Genomic DNA, 5,000 nt, shown 5'->3' with positions numbered 1-5,000 from the left:
CAGCATCTTTTAAATTCAATTCAGTAATGCTACAGTCAGAATAGTTCAACATTGACAATTATTCCGCATTCTGAATTAACAAACAACCAGTGAACAGACGCACGAGAGAGAGTTCATTAAAGCTGAACGGATAATGGCAAATATTAAGCGAACAACTGAGAGGGACGAAACTGAACGAAACCAGAAAAAATGCAAGGGCTAATAATACGAACACGTAAGAAGAGGAAAGAAAACAGTAACAGTAACAACAAAAGAGAGTGACGCCAAAAAAATGGCAAAGTCAGAGACGAGATCAAAGAGGCGAGCGGAGAACGGCAAGACAGACCAGGGAGGAAGGGAGGCGGTGCGTGTGGGAGGAGATGGGGACGAGGGGGGAGGTGAGGAGTGAAAAGAGGAAAAAATGGATGAAGAGAGGAAAGAGGTGAATGAGGAGAGGGAAGAGAAACGGGGAAAGAAGATGACGAGAAGGAGGAAAAGGGAGATAAATTGTAAAGGAAGAGAAGGGGACAAGACCTAGAGTCAGAGGAAGAGGAGGGAAAGGGAAATGAGCTGGAGGAGGACGAGGAAGAGGAAGAAGGGGTAAGGGGGAGTAGTAATGAGAAAAGGGGGGGGGGTCGCAGAGTAGGATGGAGGAGGAAGAAAAGTGATAGATGGAGGAGGAGGAGTACCATAATGACTCGGGAGAAAGAAGACGGGATGAAGGCGGAGGATGCGAAGAAAGGGCAAGCAGGAGACGAAGGTCGCGCGGGAATAGAAACAAGAGAAGGGACGAGAGAGCAGCAGAAGCGGAAGGCCAAGCAGGAAGGAGTATGTGGGGTCGAGAGGGTTTCAGGATACTGCTCTCGAGTTCTCGCACCTGAGACACGAGCTGCACGAGCGGTACGCAGGGCACTGGCGAACTGGAGCTTGGCCTGACCTGATCGCGTTAGCTTTAATCTAATCTGCCAAGCTCGACTGAGTATATGAAGACGGAGTAGCTTCTACTAGGTTACTTGACTGACATTTGGAAGAAGGAACCTTGTAAATAAGACAATACACACGCTCAAATGACAAGCCAATTTTTCTAAGGCCCCTCGCTCGCTCGGAGACACTGAATGAAATCTAATTTGCCAAATTCTGGTTCCTTTTTTACCCAATGTTATTTAGATTAATGCCATCAAAGCCGTAAACAAACAAAAAAATGTACACAAAAACGCAAAGACACTCGCTTACTAACCGTACGCCCACCTCACACCCGCAACAAGAAAGCATGGCATCTGCAGTACATTCCCGAAACATTATACCACTATCGCGCTCAGGACGCTCATGTTAAACACCCCCCCCCCTCCTTCCCCATCCCCTCCGCGAAGTTGGTGGGCCTCACAAAAGCAAGCTCCTTTATCAGCCGCGGCCAATAGCCTTATCGTGAGACGCCAGACTATTCCCCCTTTCTCTCTTCCCCCTTCCCCTCTCCATCTTCACCCCCAAAGCCAATGAAAGCTCTCCCTAGCGAGGTGCACCGCCGAAGCCTCTCCTCCTATCTTGGCCCCTGATAGCTTATCGGACCACAATATTCCACATGGCCGGGCTTATCATCGAGCCATCTCCGCGTGTTCGGTCATGGGGAACGCGTTGAGGTAAGGGAAGAGACTCGCTTTCTAAATTAAGGCATTTTTCCTTCGTTCAATCCGCATAAACTGGCAAGAGGGAAGGGAAATGCACAGAAGGGAAGGTTGGGAAACAGAAGGGAAGGGAAGGAGATGACAGAAGAAGGGGAAGACAAAAAAAAAAGCGCCAGGTAAAGCGTGATCATCAAGGAACACAGAAGGTAAATAGGGAAGGAGTAAAGGAGCCGCGCATACCGAAGCTTAAAATAAAATTAGTGAAAGGGAGGCAGGGGAAAGACGAACGGGAAAAGTTTAAGGAGTAGCGGGAAGGGAGGCGTGAGGGTAGTAGACGTGATGTGACAAAGATAATGAGGGGTCGTAGGGAAACGAGAATAAGGCGATCATACAAGGAGAAGCTTGTTGGTTGACTTTGGGACAAGTAAAGACAGAAACGGAAAGAGGGACGAAGGGGAGACGAGCGAGCGTGAAGAGAGAAAGAGAGAGAGAGAGAGAGAGAGAGAGAGAGAGAGAGAGAGAGAGAGAGAGAGAGAGAGAGAGAGAGAGAGAGAGAGAGAGAGAGAGAGAGAGAGAGAGAGAGAGAGAGAGAGAGGAGAGAGAGAAGAGAGAGAGGAAAGAGAGAGAGAGAGAGAGAGAGGAGAGAAAGAGAGAGAGAGAGAGAGAGAGAGAGAGAGAGAGAGAGGAAGAGAGAGAGAGAGAGAGAGAGAGAGAGAGAGAGAGAGAGAGAGAGAGAGAGAGAGAGAGAGAGAGAGAGAGAGAGAGAGAGAGAGAGAGAGAGAGAGAGAGAGAGAGAGAGAGAGCAAGAGACAGAATAAAATACACACGCGCAGTAGCGTGCCTACCTCTCATTTCACCTTACCTTTTTGCATGAGTAAATATGAATGTCTACCGGAGGCAGCTTGAAGGGTAAGGTCATAAAAAGGGGGGAGGAGAGGAGAGGAGGGGAAGGGGGGGTAAAAAAAACCTTCCGAACACAAATGAAAGGACTCTCGAGATGTGGACCTTTATAAGGATCAAAGATGCACGAGGATCAAGATTAGAGACGTTAAGTGTCGAGTTCTTGGGGGGAGGGGGAAGGAGTTGAGAGGGGAGAGGGAGGGGGGTGAGAAGGGAAAGGGAAGGGGGTGAGAGGGGAAAAGGGAGGGGGGTGAGAGGGGAAGTGGAGGGAGATGAGAGGGGAAAGGGAGGGAGTGTGGAAGAGAAAGGGAGGGAGTTGAGAAGAGAAAGGGAGGGAGTTGAGAGGGGAAAGGGAGGGAGTTGGGAGGGGAAAGGGAGGGAGTTGAGAGGGGAAAGGGGGTGTTGAGAGGGAAAGGGAGGGTGTTGGGAGGGAAAGGGAGGGGTTGAGAGGGGAAAGGGAGGGGTTGAGAAGGGGAAAGGGGGGTTGAGAGGGGAAAGGGAGGGGGTTGAGAGGGGAAAGGAAGGGGTTGAGAGGGGAAAGGGAGGATGTTGAGAGGGGAAAAGGAGGGGGTTGTGAGGGGAAAGGGGGGTTGAGAGGGGAAAGGGAGGGGTTGAGAGGGGAAAGGGAGGGGTTGAGAAGGGGAAAGGGGGGTTGAGAGGGGAAAGGGAGGGGTTGAGAGGAGAAATGGAAGGTTGAGGGGGGAAAAGGAGGGGTTGAGAGGGGGGGTGATAGAGAGAGGGGAGGGATGTGGAAATGGGAGGAAGTGAGAGGCGGAAGTAGAAGAAGGGGAAAGGAAGTGTGTGTGTGTGGGGGGGGGGGGTGTAAGAAGGTAAATGGGTAAGTAAGTAGGTAGGTAAGTAAGTAGGTAAGTAGGCAAGTTGGCAGGCAGGTAGACAGGTAAGAAGTAGGCAGGTAGGCAGGCAGGCATGTAAGTATGTATTCATATATATGAAGGAGAATGCAAGAAATTCCTGCAGGAAAATCAGGACAATGGCGAGCTTTGATAGGAATTCATCAGGGGATATGAAATAAAAAGAAACAGTAACATGCAAGGAAAGTTTTTCCGACATACAGTTTTGAATAAACGCGCGAGTTGGCCCCTTGTGAAGGACGTGTTTGCAGAGGGGCGGCCTTGAAAAGAGGAGGTGGCAGTGGGGGCGGAGGAGACAGGAGGAGGCGGAGGAGGAAGAGGAGGAATAGGCGGAGGAGGAGGAGGAAGAGGAGGAAGAGGAAGAGGAGGAGGAGGAGGAGGAGGAGGAGGAGGAGGAGGAGGAGGAGGAGGCGAAGGATAAAGAGGAGGAGGAGGAGGAGGAGGAGGAGGAGGAGGAGGAGGAGGAGGAGGAGGAGGAGGAGGAGGAGGAGGAGGAGGAGGAGGAGGAGAAGGAGGAGGTGGAAGAGGTGGAGGAGCATATGGAGAAGAAAAAGGGAACAAATATAAGAAGAACGAACAATTAAGAAACATCTACAAATGTGAGTGAGGGGCAAATGGCAAGATGAGGTTTAAGAAGAAAAAATCTTAGCCCTTTTATTACCCTATCCTTCACTTCCCTTTCCCTTTCCTTACCCTTCCCCTTCCCTCCTCTCTTTTCCTTTATCTTTATATCGCTCTCTCCTTCTTCTCCTACTCCCTCCCTCCCTCTCTCTCTTCCTCAGTCACTCACTCATTTACTCATTCTCGCTTCATCTCAATCACTTATATTCTTATTCACTCCCACTCCCACTTTCACTATCACTCCTACTCCCTCTCCCTCACGCCTAGAACTCCCATATCTACTCCCACTCCGCACTCCCGAGCAAATCCCTCCTGCGTCTCAGCGAGGATGTGATTACCTCCCTCCGTCAAGAGCATTACATCCGTTGAATCGTGCAGATGTAATCTCCGTTATCTTAGTTACAGGCAACCTAATTATTCATGTCCTTTGGCCACAGATCCCTCGGGAAGAGGATGGACTAGCGCTAAGCAAGTCACGAGGAAAACCGGAAATACAGAAAGCTAAATTGATAAAGCCGCTCATTTGCGCGTATTCTCCTTGTCCGGGAGCTGAAGTACTAAACGCAGCTTCAATAGCGTTACTTTTCCACTCCACTGGCAATTATCCAATGGACGATTCAATTTAATTAACGAAATGACAACCACTTTTAACAACTATTGGCCAATCCCCACGTGTCCAGGGTACACGGTTCGCTCGTTTGATCTTTACGCTGCCCCGAACATCCAATATTCCCAGAGGAGAACATCGACACTCCTATTGCCTGGACGGTAAACACGCGACCGTAGTCCTCAAGGATCAATCCTCAGACTGTATCAAGCCCGAGCCTCTAGCCCTTAATTTCTTTGGTTCCTAGCCGTAGCCCTATCCCTAATACCCTAGTTCTAAACCCTTAGGCTCTACTCCTAGTCCCTAGCCCCAATCCTCAAGTCTCAAGCCTTAACTCCCAGCCCTTCGGCCCTGGCTCCTCCTCCATCGTTGCGCATTGCCTGAGCGCACAGCGAAGGC

The 5,000-nt window shown here is 50.2% G+C and overlaps 1 protein-coding gene across 22 annotated transcripts in view; it reads right to left on the bottom strand.

Annotated features, from left to right (window-relative positions):
• Window positions 1-5,000, bottom strand: part of rg (A kinase anchor protein rugose) — a 1,000,951-nt gene that overhangs the window by 913,314 nt on the left and 82,637 nt on the right. The window lies entirely within an intron of this gene.

Source organism: Penaeus japonicus, unplaced genomic scaffold (genome assembly GCF_977035675.1).
Source record: "Penaeus japonicus unplaced genomic scaffold, GWHDUDI00000001_assembly GWHDUDI00000004, whole genome shotgun sequence".
Classification (NCBI taxonomy): domain Eukaryota; kingdom Metazoa; phylum Arthropoda; class Malacostraca; order Decapoda; family Penaeidae; genus Penaeus; species Penaeus japonicus.
This window is presented reverse-complemented; position numbering and strand designations above follow the sequence as displayed.